Source organism: Channa argus, unplaced genomic scaffold (genome assembly GCF_033026475.1).
Source record: "Channa argus isolate prfri unplaced genomic scaffold, Channa argus male v1.0 Contig189, whole genome shotgun sequence".
In the NCBI taxonomy this organism is placed as follows: Eukaryota; Metazoa; Chordata; class Actinopteri; order Anabantiformes; family Channidae; genus Channa; species Channa argus.
In genome coordinates this window covers 1-15,192 of record NW_027125407.1, presented here as the reverse complement: position 1 = coordinate 15,192, position 15,192 = coordinate 1, and the positions used below count along the sequence as shown (strand labels likewise).

Sequence of the window (15,192 nt, the reverse complement as noted above, 5' to 3'; positions counted from 1 at the left end):
TGTTACGGTCCTGGCCATATGTGTTGTTTTTATTTTCTTGTTCTTATAGGTGCCCTGCCTGATTGGCCGGATTGGGGGGCAGTACAGGAAGCTGATTGGTCCATCCTACACTTCCTGGAGTTTTAAAAGTACGGTTCCCAACAGCTAGCGAGGCTCTTTCTGGCATCAGCACCTGTTTGCTGTTCTTGGTTTCTAAACCTTATTTAGTATTTTTGAATTGTTAGGTTTTGTGCCGTGGTTTTGTTTATAAATTGTATATTTTGTAAATAGTATTAAATCTGTAGGGGTGAACTGCCATTTTCTTTGGACTGTTTTCACATTAGGGAGTTAGGGTTAGCGACTGTCTTTTGGTTTGTTTATTTCTATCAGGCTAGCTAGCACTTTCTGTGGGAAATGGCTTATTTTGTTTATTATGTTGGCCTTGGTTCGCCCTGAGTTGTAGTGTCATGTTTTGTTTGACACTTTCTTTCGTTTAAAATAAATATCATTCTGTTGGAACATCTCGATCCTGGATTTTGGTTTGGGGATCGGAGAGGGAACATGCTAATTTATCTTTGTATGTTGCACCCTGAGCCCCTAGACAGGGGCGTAACAGACCAGTACAGTTATAGTACTTTGTACTTTGCCACATTTATCTTCTTCTTAGCAAGTGTCATGCATTCTGCTTCTCCAGCGTTTTTAAGAGCTGTTGATGATGTCAAATGCAGCTTACGGCCACACCGCTCTCTAAGCGCCCGATCTCGCCCGATCTCGGCAGCCAAATAGAGCCGGGCCTGGTTAGTACTTGGTAGGAAGACCGCCTGGGAATACCAGGTGCTGTAAGCTTTTTTGCTTGGGTTTACGGGCAGCACAAGCTGGTGTTACTGCCTATTTATTCATAGAAATTGTTCTATATTTTCATCAAATTTTGTTCTTTCATTGCTGTTTTGCTACTTTATTGGTTTGCCAACCATCGTGCTTCATTACTAGTAGACCATGTTACGGTCCTGGCCATATGTGTTGTTTTTATTTTCTTGTTCTTATAGGTGCCCTGCCTGATTGGCCGGATTTGGGGGAAGTACAGGAAGCTGATTGGTCCATCCTACACTTCCTGGAGTTTTAAAAGTACGGTTCCCAACAGCTAGCGAGGCTCTTTCTGGCAGTAGCACCTGTTTGCTGTTCTTTGTTTCCAAATCTTATTTAGCATTTTTGAATTGTTAGGTTTTGTGCCGTGGTTTTGTTTATAAATTGTATATTTTGTAAATAGTAATAAATCTGTAGGGGTGAACAGCCATTTTCTTTTGATTGTTTTCTCTTGTTTTCACATTAGGGAGTTAGGGTTAGCGACTGTCTTTTGGTTTGTTTATTTCTATCAGGCTAGCTAGCACTTTCTGTGGGAAATGGCTTATTTTGTTTATTATGTTGGCCTTGGTTCGCCCTGAGTTGTAGTGTCATGTTTTGTTTGACACTTTCTTTCGTTTAAAATAAATATCATTCTGTTGGAACATCTCGATCCTGGATTTTGGTTTGGGGATCGGAGAGGGAACATGCTAATTTATCTTTGTATGTTGCACCCTGAGCCCCTAGACAGGGGCGTAACAGACCAGTACAGTTATAGTACTTTGTACTTTGCCACATTTATCTTCTTCTTAGCAAGTGTCATGCATTCTGCTTCTCCAGCGTTTTTAAGAGCTGTTGATGATGTCAAATGCAGCTTACGGCCACACCGCTCTCTAAGCGCCCGATCTCGTCCGATCTCGGCAGCCAAATAGAGCCGGGCCTGGTTAGTACTTGGTAGGAAGACCGCCTGGGAATACCAGGTGCTGTAAGCTTTTTTGCTTGGGTTTACGGGCAGCACAAGCTGGTGTTACTGCCTATTTATTCATAGAAATTGTTCTATATTTTCATCAAATTTTGTTCTTTCATTGCTGTTTTGCTACTTTATTGGTTTGCCAACCATCGTGCTTCATTACTAGTAGACCATGTTACGGTCCTGGCCATATGTGTTGTTTTTATTTTCTTGTTCTTATAGGTGCCCTGCCAGATTGGCCGGATTTGGGGGAAGTACAGGAAGCTGATTGGTCCATCCTACACTTCCTGGAGTTTTAAAAGTACGGTTCCCAACAGCTAGCGAGGCTCTTTCTGGCAGTAGCACCTGTTTGCTGTTCTTTGTTTCCAAATCTTATTTAGCATTTTTGAATTGTTAGGTTTTGTGCCGTGGTTTTGTTTATAAATTGTATATTTTGTAAATAGTATTAAATCTGTAGGGGTGGACTGCCATTTTCTTTTGATTGTTTTCTCTTGTTTTCACATTAGGGAGTTAGGGTTAGCGACTGTCTTTTGGTTTGTTTATTTCTATCAGGCTAGCTAGCACTTTCTGTGGGAAATGGCTTATTTTGTTTATTATGTTGGCCTTGGTTCGCCCTGAGTTGTAGTGTCATGTTTTGTTTGACACTTTCTTTCGTTTAAAATAAATATCATTCTGTTGGAACATCTCGATCCTGGATTTTGGTTTGGGGATCGGAGAGGGAACATGCTAATTTATCTTTGTATGTTGCACCCTGAGCCCCTAGACAGGGGCGTAACAGACCAGTACAGTTATAGTACTTTGTACTTTGCCACATTTATCTTCTTCTTAGCAAGTGTCATGCATTCTGCTTCTCCAGCATTTTTAAGAGCTGTTGATGATGTCAAATGCAGCTTACGGCCACACCGCTCTCTAAGCGCCCGATCTCGCCCGATCTCGGCAGCCAAATAGAGCCGGGCCTGGTTAGTACTTGGTAGGAAGACCGCCTGGGAATACCAGGTGCTGTAAGCTTTTTTGCTTGGGTTTACGGGCAGCACAAGCTGGTGTTACTGCCTATTTATTCATAGAAATTGTTCTATATTTTCATCAAATTTTGTTCTTTCATTGCTGTTTTGCTACTTTATTGGTTTGTCAACCATCGTGCTTCATTACTAGTAGACCATGTTACGGTCCTGGCCATATGTGTTGTTTTTATTTTCTTGTTCTTATAGGTGCCCTGCCTGATTGGCCGGATTTGGGGGAAGTACAGGAAGCTGATTGGTCCATCCTACACTTCCTGGAGTTTTAAAAGTACGGTTCCCAACAGCTAGCGAGGCTCTTTCTGGCAGTAGCACCTGTTTGCTGTTCTTTGTTTCCAAATCTTATTTAGCATTTTTGAATTGTTAGGTTTTGTGCCGTGGTTTTGTTTATAAATTGTATATTTTGTAAATAGTAATAAATCTGTAGGGGTGAACAGCCATTTTCTTTTGATTGTTTTCTCTTGTTTTCACATTAGGGAGTTAGGGTTAGCGACTGTCTTTTGGTTTGTTTATTTCTATCAGGCTAGCTAGCACTTTCTGTGGGAAATGGCTTATTTTGTTTATTATGTTGGCCTTGGTTCGCCCTGAGTTGTAGTGTCATGTTTTGTTTGACACTTTCTTTCGTTTAAAATAAATATCATTCTGTTGGAACATCTCAATCCTGGATTTTGGTTTGAGGATCGGAGAGGGAACATGCAAATTTATCTTTGTATGTTTCACCCTGACCCCCTAGACAGGGGCGTAACAGACCAGTACAGTTATAGTACTTTGTACTTTGCCACATTTATCTTCTTCTTAGCAAGTGTCATGCATTCTGCTTCTCTAGCGTTTTTAAGAGCTGTTGATGATGTCAAATGCAGCTTACGGCCACACCGCTCTCTAAGCGCCCGATCTCGTCCGATCTCGGCAGCCAAATAGAGCCGGGCCTGGTTAGTACTTGGTAGGAAGACCGCCTGGGAATACCAGGTGCTGTAAGCTTTTTTGCTTGGGTTTACGGGCAGCACAAGCTGGTGTTACTGCCTATTTATTCATAGAAATTGTTCTATATTTTCATCAAATTTTGTTCTTTCATTGCTGTTTTGCTACTTTATTGGTTTGCCAACCATCGTGCTTCATTACTAGTAGACCATGTTACGGTCCTGGCCATATGTGTTGTTTTTATTTTCTTGTTCTTATAGGTGCCCTGCCTGATTGGCCGGATTGGGGGGCAGTACAGGAAGCTGATTGGTCCATCCTACACTTCCTGGAGTTTTAAAAGTACGGTTCCCAACAGCTAGCGAGGCTCTTTCTGGCAGTAGCACCTGTTTGCTGTTCTTGGTTTCCAAATCTTATTTAGCATTTTTGAATTGTTAGGTTTTGTGCCGTGGTTTTGTTTATAAATTGTATATTTTGTAAATAGTATTAAATCTGTAGGGGTGAACTGCCATTTTCTTTGGACTGTTTTCACATTAGGGAGTTAGGGTTAGCGACTGTCTATTGGTTTGTTTATTTCTATCAGGCTAGCTAGCACTTTCTGTGGGAAATGGCTTATTTTGTTTATTATGTTGGCCTTGGTTCGCCCTGAGTTGTAGTGTCATGTTTTGTTTGACACTTTCTTTCGTTTAAAATAAATATAATTCTGTTGGAACATCTCGATCCTGGATTTTGGTTTGGGGATCGGAGAGGGAACATGCTAATTTATCTTTGTATGTTGCACCCTGAGCCCCTAGACAGGGGCGTAACAGACCAGTACAGTTATAGTACTTTGTACTTTGCCACATTTATCTTCTTCTTAGCAAGTGTCATTCATTCTGCTTCTCCAGCGTTTTTAAGAGCTGTTGATGATGTCAAATGCAGCTTACGGCCACACCGCTCTCTAAGCGCCCGATCTCGTCCGATCTCGGCAGCCAAATAGAGCCGGGCCTGGTTAGTACTTGGTAGGAAGACCGCCTGGGAATACCAGGTGCTGTAAGCTTTTTTGCTTGGGTTTACGGGCAGCACAAGCTGGTGTTACTGCCTATTTATTCATAGAAATTGTTCTATATTTTCATCAAATTTTGTTCTTTCATTGCTGTTTTGCTACTTTATTGGTTTGCCAACCATCGTGCTTCATTACTAGTAGACCATGTTACGGTCCTGGCCACATGTGTTGTTTTTATTTTCTTATTCTTATAGGTGCCCTGCCAGATTGGCCGGATTTGGGGGAAGTACAGGAAGCTGATTGGTCCATCCTACACTTCCTGGAGTTTTAAAAGTACGGTTCCCAACAGCTAGCGAGTCTCTTTCTGGCAGTAGCACCTGTTTGCTGTTCTTTGTTTCCAAATCTTATTTAGCATTTTTGAATTGTTAGGTTTTGTGCCGTGGTTTTGTTTATAAATTGTATATTTTGTAAATAGTATTAAATCTGTAGGGGTGGACTGCCATTTTCTTTTGATTGTTTTCTCTTGTTTTCACATTAGGGAGTTAGGGTTAGCGACTGTCTTTTGGTTTGTTTTTTTCTATCAGGCTAGCTAGCGCTTTCTGTGGGAAATGGCTTATTTTGTTTATTATGTTGGCCTTGGTTCGCCCTGAGTTGTAGTGTCATGTTTTGTTTGACACTTTCTTTCGTTTAAAATAAATATCATTCTGTTGGAACATCTCGATCCTGGATTTTGGTTTGGGGATCGGAGAGGGAACATGCTAATTTATCTTTGTATGTTGCACCCTGAGCCCCTAGACAGGGGCGTAACAGACCAGTACAGTTATAGTACTTTGTACTTTGCCACATTTATCTTCTTCTTAGCAAGTGTCATGCATTCTGCTTCTCCAGCGTTTTTAAGAGCTGTTGATGATGTCAAATGCAGCTTACGGCCACACCGCTCTCTAAGCGCCCGATCTCGTCCGATCTCGGCAGCCAAATAGAGCTGGGCCTGGTTAGTACTTGGTAGGAAGACCGCCTGGGAATACCAGGTGCTGTAAGCTTTTTTGCTTGGGTTTACGGGCAGCACAAGCTGGTGTTACTGCCTATTTATTCATAGAAATTGTTCTATATTTTCATCAAATTTTGTTCTTTCATTGCTGTTTTGCTACTTTATTGGTTTGTCAACCATCGTGCTTCATTACTAGTAGACCATGTTACGGTCCTGGCCATATGTGTTGTTTTTATTTTGTTGTTCTTATAGGTGCCCTGCCTGATTGGCCGGATTTGGGGGAAGTACAGGAAGCTGATTAGTCCATCCTACACTTCCTGGAGTTTTAAAAGTACGGTTCCCAACAGCTAGCGAGGCTCTTTCTGGCAGTAGCACCTGTTTGCTGTTCTTGGTTTCCAAATCTTATTTAGCATTTTTGAATTGTTAGGTTTTGTGCCGTGGTTTTGTTTATAAATTGTATATTTTGTAAATAGTATTAAATCTGTAGGGGTGAACTGCCATTTTCTTTGGACTGTTTTCACATTAGGGAGTTAGGGTTAGCGACTGTCTATTGGTTTGTTTATTTCTATCAGGCTAGCTAGCACTTTCTGTGGGAAATGGCTTATTTTGTTTATTATGTTGGCCTTGGTTCGCCCTGAGTTGTAGTGTCATGTTTTTTTTGACACTTTCTTTCGTTTAAAATAAATATCATTCTGTTGGAACATCTCGATCCTGGATTTTGGTTTGGGGATCGGAGAGGGAACATGCTAATTTATCTTTGTATGTTGCACCCTGAGCCCCTAGACAGGGGCGTAACAGACCAGTACAGTTATAGTACTTTGTACTTTGCCACATTTATCTTCTTCTTAGCAAGTGTCATGCATTCTGCTTCTCCAGCGTTTTTAAGAGCTGTTGATGATGTCAAATGCAGCTTACGGCCACACCGCTCTCTAAGCGCCCGATCTCGTCCGATCTCGGCAGCCAAATAGAGCCGGGCCTGGTTAGTACTTGGTAGGAAGACCGCCTGGGAATACCAGGTGCTGTAAGCTTTTTTGCTTGGGTTTACGGGCAGCACAAGCTGGTGTTACTGCCTATTTATTCATAGAAATTGTTCTATATTTTCATCAAATTTTGTTCTTTCATTGCTGTTTTGCTACTTTATTGGTTTGCCAACCATCGTGCTTCATTACTAGTAGACCATGTTACGGTCCTGGCCACATGTGTTGTTTTTATTTTCTTATTCTTATAGGTGCCCTGCCAGATTGGCCGGATTTGGGGGAAGTACAGGAAGCTGATTGGTCCATCCTACACTTCCTGGAGTTTTAAAAGTACGGTTCCCAACAGCTAGCGAGTCTCTTTCTGGCAGTAGCACCTGTTTGCTGTTCTTTGTTTCCAAATCTTATTTAGCATTTTTGAATTGTTAGGTTTTGTGCCGTGGTTTTGTTTATAAATTGTATATTTTGTAAATAGTATTAAATCTGTAGGGGTGGACTGCCATTTTCTTTTGATTGTTTTCTCTTGTTTTCACATTAGGGAGTTAGGGTTAGCGACTGTCTTTTGGTTTGTTTTTTTCTATCAGGCTAGCTAGCGCTTTCTGTGGGAAATGGCTTATTTTGTTTATTATGTTGGCCTTGGTTCGCCCTGAGTTGTAGTGTCATGTTTTGTTTGACACTTTCTTTCGTTTAAAATAAATATCATTCTGTTGGAACATCTCGATCCTGGATTTTGGTTTGGGGATCGGAGAGGGAACATGCTAATTTATCTTTGTATGTTGCACCCTGAGCCCCTAGACAGGGGCGTAACAGACCAGTACAGTTATAGTACTTTGTACTTTGCCACATTTATCTTCTTCTTAGCAAGTGTCATGCATTCTGCTTCTCCAGCGTTTTTAAGAGCTGTTGATGATGTCAAATGCAGCTTACGGCCACACCGCTCTCTAAGCGCCCGATCTCGTCCGATCTCGGCAGCCAAATAGAGCTGGGCCTGGTTAGTACTTGGTAGGAAGACCGCCTGGGAATACCAGGTGCTGTAAGCTTTTTTGCTTGGGTTTACGGGCAGCACAAGCTGGTGTTACTGCCTATTTATTCATAGAAATTGTTCTATATTTTCATCAAATTTTGTTCTTTCATTGCTGTTTTGCTACTTTATTGGTTTGTCAACCATCGTGCTTCATTACTAGTAGACCATGTTACGGTCCTGGCCATATGTGTTGTTTTTATTTTGTTGTTCTTATAGGTGCCCTGCCTGATTGGCCGGATTTGGGGGAAGTACAGGAAGCTGATTAGTCCATCCTACACTTCCTGGAGTTTTAAAAGTACGGTTCCCAACAGCTAGCGAGGCTCTTTCTGGCATCAGCACCTGTTTGCTGTTCTTGGTTTCCAAATCTTATTTAGCATTTTTGAATTGTTAGGTTTTGTGCCGTGGTTTTGTTTATAAATTGTATATTTTGTAAATAGTATTAAATCTGTAGGGGTGGACTGCCATTTTCTTTTGATTGTTTTCTCTTGTTTTCACATTAGGGAGTTAGGGTTAGCGACTGTCTTTTGGTTTGTTTATTTCTATCAGGCTAGCTAGCACTTTCTGTGGGAAATGGCTTATTTTGTTTGTTATGTTGGCCTTGGTTCGCCCTGAGTTGTAGTGTCATGTTTTGTTTGACACTTTCTTTCGTTTAAAATAAATATCATTCTGTTGGAACATCTCGATCCTGGATTTTGGTTTGGGGATCGGAGAGGGAACATGTTAATTTATCTTTGTATGTTGCACCCTGACACCCTAGACAGGGGCGTAACAGACCAGTACAGTTATAGTACTTTGTACTTTGCCACATTTATCTTCTTCTTAGCAAGTGTCATGCATTCTGCTTCTCCAGCGTTTTTAAGAGCTGTTGATGATGTCAAATGCAGCTTACGGCCACACCGCTCTCTAAGCGCCCGATCTCGTCCGATCTCGGCAGCCAAATAGAGCTTGGCCTGATTAGTACTTGGTAGGAAGACCGCCTGGGAATACCAGGTGCTGTAAGCTTTTTTGCTTGGGTTTACGGGCAGCACAAGCTGGTGTTACTGCCTATTTATTCATAGAAATTGTTCTATATTTTCATCAAATTTTGTTCTTTCATTGCTGTTTTGCTACTTTATTGGTTTGTCAACCATCGTGCTTCATTACTAATAGACCATGTTACGGTCCGGGCCATATGTGTTGTTTTTATTTTCTTGTTCTTATAGGTGCCCTGCCTGATTGGCCGGATTGGGGGGCAGTACAGGAAGCTGATTGGTCCATCCTACACTTCCTGGAGTTTTAAAAGTACGGTTCCCAACAGCTAGCGAGGCTCTTTCTGGCATCAGCACCTGTTTGCTGTTCTTGGTTTCCAAACCTTATTTAGCATTTTTGAATTGTTAGGTTTTGTGCCGTGGTTTTGTTTATAAATTGTATATTTTGTAAATAGTATTAAATCTGTAGGGGTGAACTGCCATTTTCTTTTGATTGTTTTCTCTTGTTTTCACATTAGGGAGTTAGGGTTAGCGACTGTCTTTTGGTTTGTTTATTTCTATCAGGCTAGCTAGCACTTTCTGTGGGAAATGGCTTATTTTGTTTATTATGTTGGCCTTGGTTCGCCCTGAGTTGTAGTGTCATGTTTTGTTTGACACTTTCTTTCGTTTAAAATAAATATCATTCTGTTGGAACATCTCGATCCTGGATTTTGGTTTGGGGATCGGAGAGGGAACATGCTAATTTATCTTTGTATGTTGCACCCTGACCCCCTAGACAAGGGCGTAACAGACCAGTACAGTCATAGTACTTTGTACTTTGCCACATTTATCTTCTTCTTAGCAAGTGTCATGCATTCTGCTTCTCCAGCGTTTTTAAGAGCTGTTGATGATGTCGAATGCAGCTTACGGCCACACCGCTCTCTAAGCGCCCGATCTCGTCAGATCTCGGCAGCCAAATAGAGCCGGGCCTGGTTAGTACTTGGTAGGAAGACCGCCTGGGAATACTACGTGCTGTAAGCTTCTTTGCTTGGGTTTACGGGCAGCACAAGCTGGTGTTACTGCCTATTTATTCATAGAAATTGTTCTATATTTTCATCAAATTTTGTTCTTTCATTGCTGTTTTGCTACTTTATTGGTTTGCCAACCATCGTGCTTCATTACTAGTAGACCATGTTACGGTCCTGGCCATATGTGTTGTTTTTATTTTCTTGTTCTTATAGGTGCCCTGCCTGATTGGCCGGATTGGGGGGCAGTACAGGAAGCTGATTGGTCCATCCTACACTTCCTGGAGTTTTAAAAGTACGGTTCCCAACAGCTAGCGAGGCTCTTTCTGGCATCAGCACCTGTTTGCTGTTCTTGGTTTCCAAACCTTATTTAGCATTTTTGAATTGTTAGGTTTTGTGCCGTGGTTTTGTTTATAAATTGTATATTTTGTAAATAGTATTAAATCTGTAGGGGTGAACTGCCATTTTCTTTGGACTGTTTTCACATTAGGGAGTTAGGGTTAGCGACTGTCTTTTGGTTTGTTTATTTCTATCAGGCTAGCTAGCACTTTCTGTGGGAAATGGCTTATTTTGTTTATTATGTTGGCCTTGGTTCGCCCTGAGTTGTAGTGTCATGTTTTGTTTGACACTTTCTTTCGTTTAAAATAAATATCATTCTGTTGGAACATCTCGATCCTGGATTTTGGTTTGGGGATCGGAGAGGGAACATGCTAATTTATCTTTGTATGTTGCACCCTGACCCCCTAGACAGGGGCGTAACAGACCAGTACAGTTGTAGTACTTTGTACTTTGCCACATTTATCTTCTTCTTAGCAAGTGTCATGCATTCTGCTTCTCCAGCGTTTTTAAGAGCTGTTGATGATGTCAAATGCAGCTTACGGCCACACCGCTCTCTAAGCGCCCGATCTCGTCCGATCTCGGCAGCCAAATAGAGCCGGGCCTGGTTAGTACTTGGTAGGAAGACCGCCTGGGAATACCAGGTGCTGTAAGCTTTTTTGCTTGGGTTTACGGGCAGCACAAGCTGGTGTTACTGCCTATTTATTCATAGAAATTGTTCTATATTTTCATCAAATTTTGTTCTTTCATTGCTGTTTTGCTACTTTATTGGTTTGTCAACCATCGTGCTTCATTACTAGTAGACCATGTTACGGTCCTGGCCATATGTGTTGTTTTTATTTTGTTGTTCTTATAGGTGCCCTGCCTGATTGGCCGGATTTGGGGGAAGTACAGGAAGCTGATTGGTCCATCCTACACTTCCTGGAGTTTTAAAAGTACGGTTCCCAACAGCTAGCGAGGCTCTTTCTGGCAGCAGCACCTGTTTGCTGTTCTTGCTTTCCAAACCTTATTTAGCATTTTTGAATTGTTAGATTTTGTGCCGTGGTTTTGTTTATAAATTGTATATTTTGTAAATAGTATTAAATCTGTAGGGGTGGACTGCCATTTTCTTTTGATTGTTTTATCTTGTTTTCACATTAGGGAGTTAGGGTTAGCGACTGTCTTTTGGTTTGTTTATTTCTATCAGGCTAGCTAGCACTTTCTGTGGGAAATGGCTTATTTTGTTTATTACGTTGGCCTTGGTTCGCCCTGAGTTGTAGTGTCATGTTTTGTTTGACACTTTCTTTCGTTTAAAATAAATATCATTCTGTTGGAACATCTCGATCCTGGATTTTGGTTTGGGGATTGGAGAGGGAACATGCTAATTTATCTTTGTATGTTGCACCCTGACCCCCTAGACAGGGGCGTAACAGACCAGTACAGTTATAGTACTTTGTACTTTGCCACATTTATCTTCTTCTTAGCAAGTGTCATGCATTCTGCTTCTCCAGCGTTTTTAAGAGCTGTTGATGATGTCAAATGCAGCTTACGGCCACACCGCTCTCTAAGCGCCCGATCTCGTCCGATCTCGGCAGCCAAATAGAGCCGGGCCTGGTTAGTACTTGGTAGGAAGACCGCCTGGGAATACCAGGTGCTGTAAGCTTTTTTGCTTGGGTTTACGGGCAGCACAAGCTGGTGTTACTGCCTATTAATTCATAGAAATTGTTCTATATTTTCATCAAATTTTTTTCTTTCATTGCTGTTTTGCTACTTTATTGGTTTGTCAACCATCGTGCTTCATTACTAGTAGACCATGTTACGGTCCTGGCCATATGTGTTGTTTTTATTTTGTTGTTCTTATAGGTGCCCTGCCTGATTGGCCGGATTTGGGGGAAGTACAGGAAGCTGATTGGTCCATCCTACACTTCCTGGAGTTTTAAAAGTACGGTTCCCAACAGCTAGCGAGGCTCTTTCTGGCAGCAGCACCTGTTTGCTGTTCTTGGTTTCCAAACCTTATTTAGCATTTTTGAATTGTTAGGTTTTGTGCCGTGGTTTTGTTTATAAATTGTATATTTTGTAAATAGTATTAAATCTGTAGGGGTGAACAGCCATTTTCTTTTGATTGTTTTCTCTTGTTTTCACATTAGGGAGTTAGGGTTAGAGACTATCTTTTGGTTTGTTTATTTCTATCAGGCTAGCTAGCACTTTCTGTGGGAAATGGCTTATTTTGTTTATTATGTTGGCCTTGGTTCGCCCTGAGTTGTAGTGTCATGTTTTGTTTGACACTTTCTTTCGTTTAAAATAAATATCATTCTGTTGGAACATCTCGATCCTGGATTTTGGTTTGGGGATCGGAGAGGGAAAATGCTAATTTATCTTTGTATGTTGCACCCTGACCCCCTAGACAGGGGCGTAACAGACCAGTACAGTTATAGTACTTTGTACTTTGCCACATTTATCTTCTTCTTAGCAAGTGTCATGCATTCTGCTTCTCTAGCGTTTTTAAGAGCTGTTGATGATGTCAAATGCAGCTTACGGCCACACCGCTCTCTAAGCGCCCGATCTCGTCCGATCTCGGCAGCCAAATAGGGCTGGGCCTGGTTAGTACTTGGTAGGAAGACCGCCTGGGAATACCAGGTGCTGCAAGCTTTTTTGCTTGGGTTTACGGGCAGCTCAAGCTGGTGTTACTGCCTATTTATTCATAGAAATTGTTCTATATTTTCATCAAATTTTGTTCTTTCATTGCTGTTTTGCTACTTTATTGGTTTGTCAACCATCGTGCTTCATTACTAGTAGACCATGTTACGGTCCTGGCCATATGTGTTGTTTTTATTTTCTTGTTCTTATAGGTGCCCTGCCTGATTGGCCGGATTTGGGGGAAGTACAGGAAGCTGATTGGTCCATCCTACACTTCCTGGAGTTTTAAATGTACGGTTCCCAACAGCTAGCGAGGCTCTTTCTGGCATCAGCACCTGTTTGCTGTTCTTGGTTTCCAAACCTTATTTAGCATTTTTGAATTGTTAGGTTTTGTGCCGTGGTTTTGTTTATAAATTGTATATTTTGTAAATAGTATTAAATCTGTAGGGGTGGACTGCCATTTTCTTTTGATTGTTTTCTCTTGTTTTCACATTAGGGAGTTAGGGTTAGCGACTGTCTTTTGGTTTGTTTATTTCTATCAGGCTAGCTAGCACTTTCTGTGGGAAATGGCTTATTTTGTTTATTATGTTGGCCTTGGTTCGCCCTGAGTTGTAGTGTCATGTTTTGTTTGACACTTTCTTTCGTTTAAAATAAATATCATTCTGTTGGAACATCTCGACCCTGGATTTTGGTTTGGGGATCGGAGAGGGAACATGCTAATTTATCTTTGTATGTTGCACCCTGACCCCCTAGACAGGGGCGTAACAGACCAGTACAGTTATAGTACTTTGTACTTTGCCACATTTATCTTCTTCTTAGCAAGTGTCATGCATTCTGCTTCTCTAGCGTTTTTAAGAGCTGTTGATGATGTCAAATGCAGCTTACGGCCACACCGCTCTCTAAGCGCCCGATCTCGTCCGATCTCGGCAGCCAAATAGAGCTGGGCCTGGTTAGTAACTTGGTAGGAAGACCGCCTGGGAATACCAGGTGCTGTAAGCTTTTTTGCTTGGGTTTACGGGCAGCACAAGCTGGTGTTACTGCCTATTTATTAATAGAAATTGTTCTATATTTTCATCAAATTTTTTTCTTTCATTGCTGTTTTGCTACTTTATTGGTTTGTCAACCATCGTGCTTCATTACTAATAGACCATGTTACGGTCCGGGCCATATGTGTTGTTTTCATTTTCTTGTTCTTATAGGTGCCCTGCCTGATTGGCCGGATTGGGGGGCAGTACAGGAAGCTGATTGGTCCATCCTACACTTCCTGGAGTTTTAAAAGTACGGTTCCCAACAGCTAGCGAGGCTCTTTCTGGCATCAGCACCTGTTTGCTGTTCTTGGTTTCCAAACCTTATTTAGCATTTTTGAATTGTTAGGTTTTGTGCCGTGGTTTTGTTTATAAATTGTATATTTTGTAAATAGTATTAAATCTGTAGGGGTGAACTGCCATTTTCTTTTGATTGTTTTCTCTTGTTTTCACATTAGGGAGTTAGGGTTAGCGACTGTCTTTTGGTTTGTTTATTTCTATCAGGCTAGCTAGCACTTTCTGTGGGAAATGGCTTATTTTGTTTATTATGTTGGCCTTGGTTCGCCCTGAGTTGTAGTGTCATGTTTTGTTTGACACTTTCTTTCGTTTAAAATAAATATCATTCTGTTGGAACATCTCGATCCTGGATTTTGGTTTGGGGATCGGAGAGGGAACATGCTAATTTATCTTTGTATGTTGCACCCTGACCCCCTAGACAGGGGCGTAACAGACCAGTACAGTTATAGTACTTTGTACTTTGCCACATTTATCTTCTTCTTAGCAAGTGTCATGCATTCTGCTTCTCCAGCGTTTTTAAGAGCTGTTGATGATGTCAAATGCAGCTTACGGCCACACCGCTCTCTAAGCGCCCGATCTCGTCCGATCTCGGCAGCCAAATAGAGCCGGGCCTGGTTAGTACTTGGTAGGAAGACCGCCTGGGAATACCAGGTGCTGTAAGCTTTTTTGCTTGGGTTTACGGGCAGCACAAGCTGGTGTTACTGCCTATTAATTCATAGAAATTGTTCTATATTTTCATCAAATTTTTTTCTTTCATTGCTGTTTTGCTACTTTATTGGTTTGTCAACCATCGTGCTTCATTACTAATAGACCATGTTACGGTCCGGGCCATATGTGTTGTTTTCATTTTCTTGTTCTTATAGGTGCCCTGCCTGATTGGCCGGATTGGGGGGCAGTACAGGAAGCTGATTGGTCCATCCTACACTTCCTGGAGTTTTAAAAGTACGGTTCCCAACAGCTAGCGAGGCTCTTTCTGGCATCAGCACCTGTTTGCTGTTCTTGGTTTCCAAACCTTATTTAGCATTTTTGAATTGTTAGGTTTTGTGCCGTGGTTTTGTTTATAAATTGTATATTTTGTAAATAGTATTAAATCTGTAGGGGTGGACTGCCATTTTCTTTTGATTGTTTTCTCTTGTTTTCACATTAGGGAGTTAGGGTTAGCGACTGTCTTTTGGTTTGTTTATTTCTATCAGGCTAGCTAGCACTTACTGTGGGAAATGGCTTATTTTGTTTATTATGTTGGCCTTGGTTCGCT

The 15,192-nt window shown here is 41.4% G+C and overlaps 15 pseudogenes; all 15 read left to right on the top strand.

Moving 5' to 3' along the window:
* Positions 1–706: 706 nt before the first annotated feature.
* LOC137122649 (5S ribosomal RNA) lies at positions 707–825 on the top strand (annotated as a pseudogene).
* An 867-nt stretch (positions 826–1,692) lies between these two features.
* On the top strand, positions 1,693–1,811 carry LOC137122637 (5S ribosomal RNA; annotated as a pseudogene).
* Positions 1,812–2,678: 867 nt separating this feature from the next.
* LOC137122648 (5S ribosomal RNA) lies at positions 2,679–2,797 on the top strand (annotated as a pseudogene).
* Positions 2,798–3,664: 867 nt separating this feature from the next.
* Positions 3,665–3,783, top strand: LOC137122636 (5S ribosomal RNA; annotated as a pseudogene).
* An 857-nt stretch (positions 3,784–4,640) lies between these two features.
* On the top strand, positions 4,641–4,759 carry LOC137122635 (5S ribosomal RNA; annotated as a pseudogene).
* An 867-nt stretch (positions 4,760–5,626) lies between these two features.
* Positions 5,627–5,745, top strand: LOC137122644 (5S ribosomal RNA; annotated as a pseudogene).
* An 857-nt stretch (positions 5,746–6,602) lies between these two features.
* On the top strand, positions 6,603–6,721 carry LOC137122634 (5S ribosomal RNA; annotated as a pseudogene).
* An 867-nt stretch (positions 6,722–7,588) lies between these two features.
* Positions 7,589–7,707, top strand: LOC137122633 (5S ribosomal RNA; annotated as a pseudogene).
* An 867-nt stretch (positions 7,708–8,574) lies between these two features.
* On the top strand, positions 8,575–8,693 carry LOC137122654 (5S ribosomal RNA; annotated as a pseudogene).
* An 867-nt stretch (positions 8,694–9,560) lies between these two features.
* Positions 9,561–9,679, top strand: LOC137122658 (5S ribosomal RNA; annotated as a pseudogene).
* An 857-nt stretch (positions 9,680–10,536) lies between these two features.
* Positions 10,537–10,655, top strand: LOC137122664 (5S ribosomal RNA; annotated as a pseudogene).
* Positions 10,656–11,522: 867 nt separating this feature from the next.
* On the top strand, positions 11,523–11,641 carry LOC137122663 (5S ribosomal RNA; annotated as a pseudogene).
* An 867-nt stretch (positions 11,642–12,508) lies between these two features.
* Positions 12,509–12,627, top strand: LOC137122651 (5S ribosomal RNA; annotated as a pseudogene).
* Positions 12,628–13,494: 867 nt separating this feature from the next.
* LOC137122656 (5S ribosomal RNA) lies at positions 13,495–13,614 on the top strand (annotated as a pseudogene).
* An 867-nt stretch (positions 13,615–14,481) lies between these two features.
* Positions 14,482–14,600, top strand: LOC137122655 (5S ribosomal RNA; annotated as a pseudogene).
* Positions 14,601–15,192: the final 592 nt, after the last annotated feature.